Source organism: Perca fluviatilis, chromosome 5, assembly GCF_010015445.1.
Source record: "Perca fluviatilis chromosome 5, GENO_Pfluv_1.0, whole genome shotgun sequence".
Lineage (NCBI taxonomy): Eukaryota > Metazoa > Chordata > Actinopteri > Perciformes > Percidae > Perca > Perca fluviatilis.
Genome location: NC_053116.1, coordinates 39,293,952 through 39,301,451, shown reverse-complemented (window position 1 = coordinate 39,301,451; position 7,500 = coordinate 39,293,952). Strand labels below are relative to the sequence as shown.

The 7,500-nt window shown below is 42.7% G+C and overlaps 1 protein-coding gene across 1 annotated transcript in view; it reads right to left on the bottom strand.

Moving 5' to 3' along the window:
- Window positions 1-7,500, bottom strand: part of bcap31 (B cell receptor associated protein 31) — a 31,721-nt gene that overhangs the window by 12,278 nt on the left and 11,943 nt on the right. The window lies entirely within an intron of this gene.

The window sequence follows — 7,500 nt, the reverse complement described above, 5'->3', positions numbered from 1 at the left end:
TGGAGCAAAGTGTAATGTCTTCAGTGTTGTCCCATTAAAGAATATAATGAAATATTTACTAAAATGTGAGGCGTGTACTCACTTTTGTGAGATACTGTGTGTGTGTGTGTGTGTGTGTGTGTGTGTGTGTGTGTGTGTGTATATATATATATATTAATACTTTATTGTCTGTTACACAAGGGTTACAGAAAATTGTCTTTGACAAGGCTCCAGTCACAAAGAGACATTCACACGAACATATAAAACAAGACCCACCACACACACACACACACACACACACACACACACACACACACACACACACACACACACACACACACACACACACACACAGACCCGAGCCCGACGGTACCCGACTGGCCGGGCCGGGTTCGGACAGATATTTAGAAATTATGGTCGGCTCGGTCACATCAGCGCGATGAGGCATTTGTTGTAAAATGGTGCTGCGGCTCCTTTTAAGAGAGCTCAGTGTGTGTGTGTGTGTGTGTGTGTGTGTGTGTGTGTGTGTGTGTGTGTGTGTGTGTGTGTGTGTGTGTGTGTGTGTGTGTGTGTGTGTGTGTTTGTTAAGAGTCCGGATCGGGCCGAATTTTTCTGTCCGAGGCCGGCCTGCGTCCGACAGGTATTAAGAAATGTGTGTCTGAGCCCGACACAGTTAAAATCTAATTTTTGTCCTCATACTAATGACACATGTAGGCTACGTCTGTTTGTGTGGAAAGCCCACTTTTATTAAGCAACTGTAGGAAGGCATTCGGAAAGGTCAACAGATGAGCGCATCAGCGCACACGGGGCAACAAGCTGTTAAAATGTTCAATGAGTTAACCTTTCCTGATCGCTTCCGACCGTGGCCAGAGAACCAGCGGAGACTGGTTACCTCCAGGGCCCACCTTATAACATGAATAACCACCAACTCTGCTCTGGTTGCATCTACGACAAGTCTGCTTTCTCTCTTACACACACGCACACACACACACACACACACACACACACACACACACACACACACACACACACAGCTATTTTTAAAAGGTTTACATCATGCATGTACAACAATGTGTTGCTCTAAAGTTATGACTACCTGTGAACACGACTGACTGATTCATGAGGTTGAGATATGCAAACGTAGCGCAGATGTTTCAATGCTAAAATGTCTTTAATACAGGTCGTGTAAACGGCATATTCCTTTTGTATATTTAGATTTAATCCTTTCTCCAAATATAGCATTTTCTGATGAAGACGAGTGCGATATATGTCAGGGTTATTCTGGTTTTAGAAGCAATCTTTAGACATGTAGGGCTGCCACCTCTTAGTCGATTAGTCGACTAATCGGTCGTTTTGGTCTTAGTCGACTAAGATTTCTTTAGTTGACAAGTCATTTTTAATGCTTATTCGTGCTTAATTACTCATTTCCAAGAAACTTATCAGCACATTTATGGTAAACACAAGATTTAAAGTGGTGATTTTGCAGGATTAATTGTGGAGAAACTCAGTTTTACAGATGGTTAATTAACTACATTTATATTGTGCTTTTCTAGTCTTAACCACCTCTCAAAGCGCACAGCTCTGTCAGTTAAATCAACTAATTGATTAGTCGACAAAATCGTATATAAGTGTTAGTCGACTAAGAATTTCTTTAGTCGAGGACAGCCCTATAGACATGTAATCAGCGCATTTAGAATCTGCGCCTCAGTCAGGGCTTTTACCACGGATAGGTATGGTTTAATCATTTTCGATGCTGGTACAGATACCATGACTTCGATACCGGTTCCTAAATGATACTTTTTTTCGATACCAATTTTTTTATAAAATAAAAAGAAATGACAACTTTACACATTACGGAACAAATCGTTTCTTTTGCTGCGTTCATGCCACCTGGGAATACCCGGGACCGCTCCCCGTGATTATGTTGTTTTTCCGACTACCAACGTACCAAGGGGGGGTAAGCTTATATATATATATATATATATATATTCTGTCTATGCAGCGTTCACATAGTCGGGATGCGTGTTCTTCTTCTTCTGTTATATTGGGCGTTTGGCATAACAACTTGTAGCATGACTGCCACCAACGGTTGGCCGTAGCCGAGAGCATCAGGCATTTTTCAATACTCTATACTTTACAGGCAATTGGGTCGGTGCCTAAAAAAGTATTTAATTCGGTACCCAGTCCTAGTTTTTTTACTGCAGTTTGTGACAGTTTACGGCCTCTGGCCTGTTAATGTCTTACGGTCAGCTCTGTGCCTTGCTATGGTTACAGGACACGAACCAACGAGCCGACAAAACACAGCTACTATTCAACATGATCAAAGACTCGGATATCAGCAGGTTGTTGGATATGAGGTGACCTTTTCTAGAAGCTGGTTGAAGGAATGAAAGAAAGACGCTGTGTTCATACGCTCCGACAAGTCCTCCACCGCTGGAAAAAATCCTGTTTTGCACAGCTGCATGTAAACGGGAATATTAATGGAATATTCACTTTTTATAAGATTATTTTTGGGGCATTTTTAGGCCTTCATTTGACAGGACAGCCGAAGAAATGAAAGGGGAGAGAGAGGGGGGGAATGACGAAGAGTAAACCTCTAAATATTAGAGATGGCCCGATACCATTTTTTGCTTCCTGATACCTGAACTTGCACATCGGACAATACCGAGTACCATATTATGTTTTAACAGCTGTATACTACTATCTCTGTATGGATGTGATATGATGTATAACAGCTGTATACTACTATCCCTGTATGGATGTGATATGATGTATAACAGCTGTGTACTACTATCCCTGTATGGATGTGATATGATGTATAACAGCTGTATACTACTATCTCTGTATGGATGTGATATGATGTATAACAGCTGTATACTACTATCTCTGTATGGATGTGATATGATGTATAACAGCTGTATACTACTATCTCTGTATGGATGTGATATGATGTATAACAGCTGTATACTACTATCTCTGTATGGATGTGATATGATGTATAACAGCTGTATACTACTATCCCTGTATGGATGTGATATGATTTCTATCTCTGTTGTCTGTCAGGTTAAACTCTTTGTGAAACATGAACAAACAGAAACAATGAACGCCCCAGAACTTTCTGTTATTCTCCAGTTTGACCGTCAGTTATAACGGAAAAATAACAAATAAACTACTTTAAAGTAGATTTTCTTTAGGGCTTTATTACGTGGTATCAGATCGGTGCATAAACTCCAGTACTTCCCGATACCGATACCAGCGTTTAGGCAGTATCGGAGCAGATACAGATATCTACCAACTGAGCTATCTGGGTGCCCGAATATTCACTTTTATTAGAAATGGAAACCGCTTAGAGGAATATTGTCTTTTTGGAATAAGGGCCAAAAACTGGATATAATGTGCATGTGTAAACGTCAGTGTGGCTCACTGATGAGTTTTTAAATGGCACAGAGGACAAAGAGATATCAGGTTGCTCTTAGAGTAAATACTTCTGCTAACAGAGTGTCAGCTGGACATTTAAACCCTTATTTGGAACATAAAAAACGGGTTTCCCTGAGACGTCTGCAGGAGAAGAGACCCTCAATTCCAAATAAGGCCGTTCGGCAGTTCGGCCTGAAATAATCTGATCACCTGACAGCCACTTCAGCCTTTCCACCAACTCGTGCTTCATATTTTCTCCTGAGTCACAGTCCGAGATCCCAGCAGGCTGTCTGTGAAAAGGCTCGGTATTTAAGACGCTGAACCACTTCCTACTGGATTCGGTGTTTTAGCAGCAGCAGCTGCTGCAGCATTACACGCTGCGGTGAGTCAGCGAGCAGCTGCAGGCAGCACACTCTGGTCAGAACCAGAACTCACACTGACTGTGGTTGGCTCATTTAGGGGCGCTTTTACACCTATAGTTCGTTAAGACTCGGTGGGATTCAGTGAGAGAACAGAGACCCCCGTTTTTCAAGCTTTCACACGGCCCAAAAACAACCGGACTATCCGACCCAATGCTCGGTTAAAGGAACACGCCGACTTATTGGGAATTTAGCTTATTCACCGTCACCCCCAGAGTTAGACAAGTCCATACATACCCTTCTCATCTCAGTGCGTGCTGTAACGCTGTCTGACGGCTCCAGCGGCATCAGCCCATCACAGATCCTGCAGGTGACTGGTTCCAACTAGCCTACTGCTCCCAATAAGCGACAAAATAACACGAACATGTTCCTATTTACATGTTGTGATTTGTAGAGTCACAGCGTGTACAAAAAAACAACGTAACATGAGACACAGCCATCTTCTAACTGTAAACAAACCAGGAACTATATTCTCAGAAGAATATAGTACTTGGGCGGAGTGATATGCTCGCAGCAAGCCTGTCTGAGAATATAGTTCCCGGTTTGTTTACTGGTTAGAAGATGGCTGTGTCATCGTCACGTTGTTTTCCGCTCATAATCTAACATGTAAACAGAACATGTTGGTGTTATTTTGTCACTTATTCGAGCAGTAGGCTGGTTGGAACCAGATTACTCTGCAGGATCTGTCTTAAATAAGCTAATGCTGGAGCCGTCAGACAGACTCACGCGCCAGTGAAGAGATATCGACATATCTGAAAATCTGATGAATAAGATAAATTCCCAATAAGTCGGCGTGTTCCTTTAAAACTAGAGGTGTTGAAATTAATCAAATAATCGATGCATCAAATCGTGGACGATGCTGCATCGATAATCGGCCGGGCTCATAATCGATTATTTCTGTTTACAATTTAATGTAATGTAGGCCTAACAACCTTTCTGTTTACATATTCTGTTGTTTTGCACATTCAGGAAGTGCCATGTGCTCAGTGCTGTATAGTTTTATGTATCCAGTTATTTAGGATTAGAGCTCTGCAGAATGTTTGGTTTTTGAAGCTTGAAAAGCTACGAATTAAATATCCTACATGGCTTTAATAGAAACATGGATTTGACGCATCGTGATGCATCGAGATATCGCCGACATGATAATTTTAATCGAATCGGGAGATCAGTGAAGATTCACACCAAACTGCTCAGCAGTTAAATCCAGACAGACGAGTTACAAGTGAGCCAAGACTTGTCAAATGACTCAAGCACCGTACCTGGGGTGACAGAGCTTTCACCACTGCAGCCCCCTCCATCCTGAACTCCCTAACCCATACACCTCTGTGTCTGTACTGTCCCGGACACATTCAAAACACACCTCTTCAGATCAGCTTTCCATACATACCATAGTCTTACATTTCTCACCTGATAGTTACTAGTTTTATTGTTTGTTATTGCTTCTAATATGCTTGTTTTATGTGTTTTTAATGTGCTATATATGCTGGTTTTACTGTTAAGTGTCTTTGAGTACCATGTAAAGCGCTATATAAATAACATTTATTATGATTATTATTATTAAGTAGCTCATTAATTGATTACAATAACAGACATGAATGATTGTTTTCATTATTGATTAACACAGTGGTACTTTGGTAGTACACTCAAAAGCCTGGAGAAGGAGAGAGCACAGACCTCCGCCAAGGCCAAAGAACCTATCTCACAATGTTTATGGACTAATTGATAAGAGAAAAAGAAGTGTCCAATTAATCGATAATGAAATGAGTTAGTTGTTGCAAGTTGAAATTAACTTCTTAAAGCTGGATTTGTTTTCTGTTGCCTCCACCGAGTGAAATGTGTCAGCGCTCGGCTGCGTTATTGACCATTTTACTATTTCCTAATAACTGAAGTTTTGACTGCAGTCTGACAATCGGTCAGGAACAGACACCGAAACCTTCAGCCCAACAACAAGCCGCCCTCCAATCACAAGGCGCCGTGTCACACAGCTCTGAAACCAATCGCATCAGGTCATGTTTGACCCTGTTTAAAAAGGTAGGTCAGCCAATCGGGAGAAACCAAGACAGACTTACACCTCTGAGCTGCATCCAATCAGGATCCGGCTGGAGGATTTACACTGTACAGTGAGTGTTAGTCAATGGAAACACACAAATAACACACACACACACACACACACACACACACACACACACACACACACACACAGCTGCACATCTTTGCACATTCTTTCCATGCTACTGTAAAGTTCCTCTGCATTTAGATCAGTCTGTCGCTGTCTGTGTGTGATATGTTTAATGCGTGTCTTAGTAATGTCGTGTGGATCCCAATTTGTATGTGTGTGTGTGTGTGTGTTGATGATGTTGATGTGTGTGTGTATGTCCTTCTTGTAGCGGTTGGTGTCTTTAGTGTGTGTGTGTGTGGCGTATGTCTTGCGTGTATGTGTGTAATGCGTGAGGGTGTGTATGTCTTTGCATGTGTGTGCGTATGTCTTTGCGTGTGTGAGCGTATGTCTTTGCGTGTATGTGCGTGAGTGTGCGTATGTCTTTGCGTGTATGTGTGTGTGTGTGTGTGCGTGTATGTCTTTGTGTATGCGTGTGTGTGCGTATGTCTTTTTGTATGCGTGTGCGTATGTCTTTGTGTGTGTGTGTGTGTGTGTGTGTGTGTGTGTGTGTGTGTGTGTGTGTGTGTGTGTGTGTGTGTGTCGTATGTCTTTTGTGTGTGTGTGTGTGTGTGTGTGTGTGTGTGTGTGTGTGTATGTGGCGCGGTGTGTCTTTGGTGTGTGTGTGTGTGGTATGTTTTGTGTGTATGTGTGTCGCGTGAGTGTGTGTATGTCTTCGTGTGTGATTATGTCTTGTTATTGTGTATGTGAGTGTGGTATGTTTTGCTGTGTGTGCTTATGTTTGTATGTATTGTGTGGTGTGTATGCTTTGTGTATCGTGTGTGTGTGTGTGTAATCGTATGTCTTTGTATGTGTGCGTATGTCTTGTGTGTGTGTATGCGTGTGTGTGTGTGTGATTATGTCTTTTTATCGTGTGTGTGTGTGTGTGTGTGTGTGTGTGTGTGTGTGTCTTTGTGTGTGTGTGTGTGTATGTCCTTGCGCGTGCGTGTGTGTCTTTGGTGTGTGTGTGTGTGAGCGTATGTCTTTGCGTGTATGTGTGTGTGCGTGAGGGTGTGTATGTCTTTGCGTGTGTGTGCGTATGTCTTTGCGTGTATGTGTGTGTGTGTGTGTGTGTGTATGTCCTTGCGCGTGCGTGTGTGTCTTTGGTGTGTGTGTGTGTGAGCGTATGTCTTTGCGTGTATGTGTGTGTGCGTGAGTGTGTGTATGTCTTTGCGTGTGTGTGCGTATGTCTTTGCGTGTATGTGTGTGTGTGTGTGGTGTATGTCTTTGTGTATGCGTGTGTGTGTGCGTATGTCTTTTTGTATGCGTGTGCGTATGTCTGTGTGTGTGTGTGTGTGTAATCTTTGCGCACGTGCGCGTGTGTCGGTCCCTGTGTGTGTGTGTGTGTGTGTGTGTATGTGTGTATGTCCTTGCGCGCGCGTGTGTCTTTGGTGTGTGTGTGCGTGAGTGTGTGTATGTCTTTGCGTGTGTGTGCGTATGTCTTTGCGTGTATGTGTGTGTGTGCGTGTATGTCTTTGTGTATGCGTGTGTGTGTGCGTATGTCTTTTTGTATGCGTGTGCGTATGTCTT